The sequence below is a fragment of the Alexandromys fortis genome, unplaced genomic scaffold, assembly GCF_014885135.2.
Source record: "Alexandromys fortis isolate MF-2015 unplaced genomic scaffold, M_Fortis_MF-2015_v1.1 scaffold_1420, whole genome shotgun sequence".
Taxonomy (NCBI): Eukaryota; Metazoa; Chordata; class Mammalia; order Rodentia; family Cricetidae; genus Alexandromys; species Alexandromys fortis.
The window spans coordinates 1-8184 of NW_026069284.1; the positions used below are offsets into that span (position 1 = coordinate 1).

General features: G+C 40.0%; 1 long non-coding RNA gene across 1 annotated transcript; it reads left to right on the plus strand.

Moving 5' to 3' along the window:
* The first annotated feature begins 3926 nt into the window (after positions 1-3926).
* LOC126496157 (uncharacterized) lies at positions 3927-7848 on the plus strand. Its single transcript, XR_007590294.1, has 4 exons — positions 3927-4130; positions 5543-5615; positions 6130-6362; positions 7772-7848. It is a non-coding gene; the product is annotated as an uncharacterized lncRNA (long non-coding RNA).
* Positions 7849-8184: the final 336 nt, after the last annotated feature.

An 8184-nucleotide genomic window follows, 5' to 3' on the forward strand; every position in this document is an offset into this window, starting at 1 on the left:
GGCGGATCTCTGTGAGTTCGAGGCCAGCCTGGTCTACAAGAGCTAGTTCCAGGACAGACTCCAAAGCTACAGAGAAACCCTGTCTCAAAAAACCAAAAGAAAGAAAGAAAGAAAGAAAGAAAGAAAGAAAAAGGTGCCCACTGCCAGCCTAGCAACCTGAGTTCAATCCCTAGAGCCTACGTGGTAGGAGAGAACTCACACAAACTCTTCTGACCTCCACATGCACTCCATGCCACACACCCACCTCTGTACACTTACATCATACACATGCATGATAAACCAGTAAATTATTTTTGAATTTTTAAAGTAAAATAAATTAAAGTAAAATGCACTTCCAAACTGGTGAGCTAGTAGTATGATAATAATAATATAATATATATTACTATAATAAAAGTATAAGGATAGGGCCAGCAATGCATGGTGGTGCATGTTTGTCATCCCTGCTCTCAGGATGCTGAAGCAGAATTAGGAGTTCTAGGCCAGCTTCTGAAACAGCAAGATCCTGTTTTAGTGGAGGGGGGAACAGGAGGGATATAATAAAGACCTACGTCCATCCATTTGCCTGCAAATTTCAAGATGTCATTATTTTTTACCGCTGAGTCATACTCCATTGTGTAAATGTACCACATTTTCTTTAGCCATTCTTCAGTTGAGGGACATGTAGGTTGTTTCCAGGATCTAGAAAACACCATATTGAGTGAGGTAACCCAGATCCAGAAAAACAAATACGTACTCACGCACAAGTGACTGTTAGACATAAAACAAAGAAGAAACATTCTGCAGTCCACAACCCAAGAGAACCTAGACAACAAAGAGTACCCTAGGAGAGGCATACATGGATCTACATAGGAAAGATAAAAAGACAAGATCTCCCGAGTAAATTGGGAGTGTGGGTGCCACAGGAGACAATAGAAGGGGAGAGAGGAGAAAGGGAAAGGATCGGAGAAAAATGAATAGCACTATAAAATCAAGGGCCTATGACTACTAGCAGATATATTTTGTTAGAAATACGCTATAAACAATCTGGCTGTTGTTTGTTCTGTTTTTGAGACATAGCTTAGTATGGCCCAGATTGGCTTCCAGCTCACTCACTGTATAGGCTGTGATATCCTTGAACTCCTAATGTTCCTGCCATTACCTCCTAGTATTGTGACAACTGGTGTAGGGATCACCCTACTTTAGCCCATTAAGGTTTCAAGTAACTATTAATATGGCTTGATTTACATCTATTTTGCCATATGCCACCTTTTGTTTTATTTGATTTTTTTTTTTTTTTTAAGAATTCTGTTTTAAGCCAAGCAGTGGTGGCACTTGCCTTTACTTTAATCTCAGCACTCAGGAGGCAGAAGCAGGTGGATCTCTGTGAGTTCGGAGCCAGCCTAGTCTACAAAGTGAGTTCCGGAACAGCCAGGGCTACATAGAAAAGCCCTGTGTTGGGCAGAGGAAGTAGAATTCTGTTTTAATTTATTAGTGTTTACTATCTTTTAAGCTGTACCTCGTTCTGTCTTGTTCTCTTGCTCTGGTTCTAGCATGCATCATAAGACACCACAGTTTGCTCCCCCTTCCTTTCCGTGTCACTTTTACCCTTTGCACAGTAACACACACATTTGCTTGGCTGTGACTCCATGCATGTCACCATTTTTGCTTTTAAGCATCAAATGCTTCGTGTAATTTAAGAGAAAGTAGTTTTTATATTTACTGATCATATGCCCCCTTTTTTGGTCCATTTGTATCTTTTGTTTGGTTTGTTTATAATCTTAACCATCTCAGTTTCCCTTGGAGCTTTCCTTCAGCTTCCAAATGAACTTTTCACCCTTTGTAGTGAATATCTGCTCCGCCTTTTAATTTTCATTCCAAGGTAGATGGGTGGATTTCTGCCTGAATAGATAAGGTACAAGGACAGATGGTGTTACCACATTCTGCAGTCCATCTGAAGTGGGAACATTTTAGCACCCTACTAAATCCTACCTGGAAGTGCTGGGATGAGCAGGGAAAGGGGATACTGTGAGCAATGGGGCTTTGTTAATGTAGTCTAGTGTTTCGTGCTGATTATTTGATGAACCTACCCAATCAGGTGGGCTGAAAAACTTTTGTTAAGCTGGGGAGATGGTTCCACCATAATGAGCACCTGTTCATCTTGAGAGGCTCATAGTGGTTCCTCATACCCATATTAGGTGGTTCACAACTGCCTGTAACTTGAGCTTTGGGAGATCTGCACTTCTGGGCTCCACAGGTATCTGCACATTAGTGCTCTTATACACATACAGAAGCAAACATAAATTTAATTTTTTTATTTATTTTAGAGAAGACTGTATATTGTACCTGCTGTCTCCCTTGCCTTCCCCACTGCTTGCATCTTGCTCCTGGTTGAAAGTCTTGTCAAGTAGGTCTTTGCCTCTGCTGTGGCGCTACTAAGAGTCTGGCATTCTGATGGCCTCACTGGCCTCCATGCCAAGTGACTCAGTAATACTTAGTCATTTACATGATATCTCCCTTAGCAATCATATTTTAACGTCTACCTTCCCTTGCTGTTGTTCTTCATTTAGATCAGTGGTTCTCAACCCCTTTGGCAAACCTCTGTCTCCAAAATATTTACACTACGATTCATAACAGTAGCAAAATTACAGTTATGAAGTAGCAGTGAAAATAATTTTATAGTTGGGGTCACCACAACCTGAGGAACTGTATTAAAGGGTCACGGCATTAGAAAGGTTGGGATCACTGATTTATATGGTTATAACATGTTTCATGTAGCACAGATGATGTCTTAGTATGTGTGTCATACAGGGTTTTTTCTTTTCGATCAGATTGCATCTACATCACTGAGTGAAATCCAGCTTAACTGGATTCCTTGCATTTGCCAGTGTGGAGCTTGCACATCAGTTGGGGCAGCTTCTATTTGGGCTGATAATCACTCACCTTGTCATATCCTCTTCCACATTGAAATGCCTCCATCTCAAGTAGTAAAATGGCTTATTTTGGGGATTTGACTCCAGTTAGGTTCGTTTTATGTTGCAAGTAATAGGTATGCTAAGGAAATGTACATTAGCACTCCAAGGCTCATTCCTGATCTTTTTCCCCACCCTCTTGTTGTAGAATATTATTTTAAGGTGTGTTACTTTTGTTTGTGCTCTGGAGAACATTTGTTTAATGATACAAAGATGTGTTTAGTTAAATAAAATTCACCTGCTATCAGGAGGCTGGGTTAGCAACTAACTGACAGGAAGTGGTAAGGAGGAGCCAGGGGGAGATGGGTTTTTAAGGAGCAGGCCAGGAGCCACACAAGGCTTTTTTGGAGAGATGGGAGGAGAGGGGGGTGATCTGCTTACTATTCAGCCTCTCCGAGGAGCAGAATCCCACCTCAGCCTTTGAATCCTGAGTCTTTAGAGGGACAGAAATTTAGATAAATTCCCTTGGTAATTTTAGAAGAGTCGATGGCTGGGGGAGCAGGATTCCCTCAGACTGCGGCTCTTGCTGCCCTATTGCCGCCTATTGATAGCATGAGAGTTACAGTTGCTGATTCAGACAGCAGAGCTTAAAAGGCAGAAATAATTTGAAAAGAGAACATCCTCTGACTCAGATTTCTGTGGAGAGCGAAACCTCTCATCTTTATTTGCATAGATGTATACTAAAATGTGCGGCCAGTGCTACTTCTGACTTATGATCATGTCCAAATGAAGTTGCTGGCGTTTCCTCTCTGAGTAGGGAGTGTCGGGATTTAATTTAGTGTATGCTAAGTAAACACTCTGCCACTGAACTATACCACTAGCACTGTGTAGCCTTGACTGCCTTAAATTGTCCATCCTCCTGCCTCCATCTCCTGAGCACTTTGCTACCGAGTTCCTAAATATCGTGTTAGAGCCTGTGCAAGTGTGGTGAGTATCTCATGCCTTGACGATCCCACTCTCTTTCTCGTTGAAGGACTTGGAGTTGCTGACTGTGGAGAGGGCACACAGTCGGTTGTTGCTGTTCCAGTTGACACACCTGCCCCACAAGTCAACTCAGACACAGCCCCTGCCATCAGGTCACCAGGAACTCTTGTGTGTAGGGGCAGCGGCCCTACCACTAAGACCTTTGTGCTTCGGTCTGTGTTGAAAAAGCCTGGCAGGCTGTTTGCAGAGAACATAAAGGTAAAAGTTGCTCTTCCTAAGGCAAAGGAGTGCCAAGTTCTTTTGTGTCAGACCAATAACTGAAGTTCACTGCTATTGAGTGAAGTGCATTGTTCTCACTTGGTTTTCCTTTTCGTTTTAGCTCACAATACTAGTCTGAGATTGTTCTATTTTAAATTAATATTACGTTGGTAATCAGAATGTAATGTTGATAGACTGGATAAGTATAAAAATTTATCCAAATTATAACTAATTGCATTGCCAAATTAGTTCATGGCGAATGTCTCAGTCTGTAACCTAGGCATGCCAAACATGTGGGCTTACCACCTCTTCAGTTGGCTGTGTTTCTCTGAGCACAGTAACCTAAGAGCAGTAGCATGTACTGAGCAGTTCTGTCAGCGGCCGGGGGGGGGGGGGGGGGGGGGGCATGTATACATGTATACACAACAGCCCCTTCCCTGGTCAGGAGAAAGTACTAACTCGGGATGGTGCTGATTAGGAGTCTTGTTTGGGGCAGAAAACTATTCTTAAAGCAGATACTGATCTTGGTGGTGATAGGACTCAAAACCTCAAACTAGGAAGGGTTCTAGGTGAGGTTGAAATGTAAGTGATGATTAACCAGGACTTTGATCCTGCCTGCAGGCCTGGCTCTCTTCTGCAAGGCTTGTTCTGTCTGTGGATTTATGACATCCCTTCCTTTATAGTGTGCCCTCTATAATCTTTTGGATAAACACAGACAGAAACTTCTTTCTTATTTCATCTTCAAAAATATGGATATTCAAGAAATTACATTATTAAAAGTGCTGTTCCCATGCTTACAACAAAGCTCCCTTTTAATATCATTTACCTCACCTGTCATTTTAGCGCAGGTCTCATGCTCAAACCGTTGTAAAATCTGCCTGAGCTGACAGCTGGTATAATATACCGAAAGTTCCCCCACTCACACCTTTCTTAGCTTGCTAGATCAAAAAGGGATGATTTTTAACACATACTTAGGGATTTCTGTTCTCTAATTTGGGCCTATAATACTGTTTATTAAAACACAGAAGCCAAGGACTGAGATATGACTCAACAGTTAAGAGCACTTCCTCCTCTTACAGAGGACCCAGGTCCAGTTCTTGACACCCATTTGGCAACTGACAACTGCCTAATGCCAGCCCCAGGGGATCCAGTGGCCTCTTCTGGCCTCCACAGACACCTGACATGTGGTACACATATGTACATGTGTGGAAAACACTCATACACTTAAAATAAAAATAAATATTAAAAGATAAGAAAACCTAGATTTTTCTTGGGCATTTTCAGTATGGTGTTTTAAGCCAAAGCAGTTAAGAAAATAAATGTACTCAACAAAACAATTTTCTAGTCTCTTTCTAATGACTTTGTATGTTATGAAAGGAGTAAAACCTTTGATTGGTATTTATTTCGATTAGGAATACAACCTTTGTGATGACGGGGCTCATCTAATCCCAGACCCTTCGAACTGTTGCAAAGAACAAAGAGCAGGTGTGTTATCCATATTTATTTTTAAGCCTAAGGATATCATTTTCCTTCTAGAACTTGATGCAGTTTATTAGATATTTTGACAATCTACTCATGCTTTCCTGCTTCTGAAATTACCTGGGAATGGAGAGCAGTGGGGAGGGAAAAGTGTCTTTTCTGGACTTCATCATTGGTCTTGGGCTGAGGGTGTGGCTCAGTGGAAGATCATCTCCCTGACATGATTGAAGTCCTGCGATCAGGCCTCAGCATCGCTTTTGCCTACCAATTTTTACTTAATGGTACAACTAGTAAAGAACTTCAGAGTTCCAATTTTATCAACACTTTAAGTAATTATATGTAATTTATTTTAAAATCAGTACTATTTTAGGTGAAAGTATGGTTTTCTTCTATTTGTATTTTCTCTATAAATTTTTTTACACAAATAGCAGCTAAATATACCATATTCAAACATTTTAGTGTATGTGTTTTAGATAAGAAAACAACTTAATTTTAATGTATTCTCATTTATTGTCTATAGGTAGGGAAAACTGTAAAACACCAGACTTTGTGAATCTGAAGAAGAGGAAAAGAGTTACTTTTGGAGAGGACTTAAGCCCTGAAGTGTTTGATGAATCTTTACCAGCCAATACTCCATTGTGTAAAGGAGGAACACCTGTCTGTCAAAGGAACATAAATGCTGCCAGTCCCCTGCAGTCTCCTGTTCATGAGCCGTTACTTCAGCCAAATTTTGATGACAATGAGGAGAATCTTGTAAGTGGGGAAAGCATAGAAAAAAGCTTGCTTTTATTTCCATGAGGCCTCACTTTTTTTTTTTTATGTGAAAATTGTGATTTTTTGAAATTGAGGTAGACCAAATGACTTGCCACATTTCAATCTCTCTTGTTTTTTTGTTTTTGTTTTTGTTTTTGTTTTTGTTTTTTTCAAGACTAGGGTTTGTCTGTGTAGCCCTGGCTGTCCTGGAACAGGCTCTGTAGACTAGGCTAATCTGAAACTCACAGAGATCCGCCTGCCTCTGCCTCCCAAGTGCTGGAATTAAAGGCGTGCCCCATCACTGCCTGGCTCAATCTCTTATGTACATTTTTAAAATGACTTTTCCTAATTAAAGACACTACTTTCATGGGACCTAAGTACTATTGATTATAAGATACCTTTTTTGTATCAAGAAAAGATACTCAGATGTTTGAGAGGCATTAAAATACCAAAGAAATAGCCACCTTAGAATTAAAATAATGTATTTTAAAACAGTGATAAACACATTTTAGTAATCTTAGATTATTTCGGTGGCGGGGGGGGGGGGGGGGGGGGGTTGCCAGTGTCAAAACCTAGAGAGTGACATTACTGTATCCTAACAAGTTTTCAAGGACAGCAGGGGTTAACAACTTCATGTTGTCATTTTAGTAGCTCAGATAAATCAGATGCAATCTTTGAAATGCATCAGCCTTCAGTCAAAGAATACATTGTTTCAGTAAACCCATGTTAAAAAAATTTAAATTGTCACTGAAACTTCCCCACAGAATAATAGTTTTGCTAAGGAAGTCTACAACATATTTAAGCAAACAACAATATTGGTTACATACACACTCTTCCAAATAGGACAGAATGCTGTGTGGCCATCTAAGTCCATGCAGAAAAGGCATTTTGTGAAATTTAGCATTTCTGATTAAATATCAAAAGTGTGGGCAAACTGGTGAGAAGGGAATTCAGATTGCCATTTTTATCTATGAATGAACAATAATTGCTGTCTTACTGGGAATTATGTGAAAAGATTTGAAATCTTTATTCTGCCATCTTATCGTGAATTTTGTTGAAAAAATAATGTAATTCAAGATGATGTTTCTTACTGATTTTCTTTAATTTGCTTTGTAGACGTTAAACAGTGAGATTTTAAATAAATTAAAATTTAGTTTGTCATTGATTAATATGACCTTATTTTGGGTGGTTGCAGTTGGAAAATTTGTTAGCATTATGAAGATAACCAGTGTTCTAAGGTTATCTTTGTTTTGCTTAGACCTTTTCATTTTCTACTGATTTTTCTTTTTATTTGTGCTTGCAATTCCTCCTCCCAAAATAAAGCCTTGTTTTTTCCTTTGGGATATATCATTTACATATTCACTGAACTTAGGGTATCTTAATTTGTACTTTTTTTTCCCTTTGCTTAGGAAAACATAGAACCAGCTCATGTATCATTTGCAATCCTGAGTCCTAGTAAATCTTCACTCTCTGAGACCCTTCCAGGTATCGTGTGTTTATCTCTTGTTGGGGGGTTTGGGGTGTGCAGTTGCTCATGGACCAGGGGGTGGGGGTGAGAAGAGGACATAATCTATGCTTACTGTCTGCCTTAACCCCTTGAGACAGGCTCTTACTGAATCTGAAGCTAGACTAGTGGCCAGCAAGCCCCAGTAATCCTGTCTCTATGCCCTTGTAGCATAAGATTATAGCCGTGCACACTGCTTTGCTTGGCTTCCACTTTGCTTTTTGAGACAGGATTTGTCATTAGAATGGAACTTTTTCATTAGGTTTATGTGATTGTCTGGCAAACTCTAGGAATCTACTTATCTTTGCCTTCTATTGT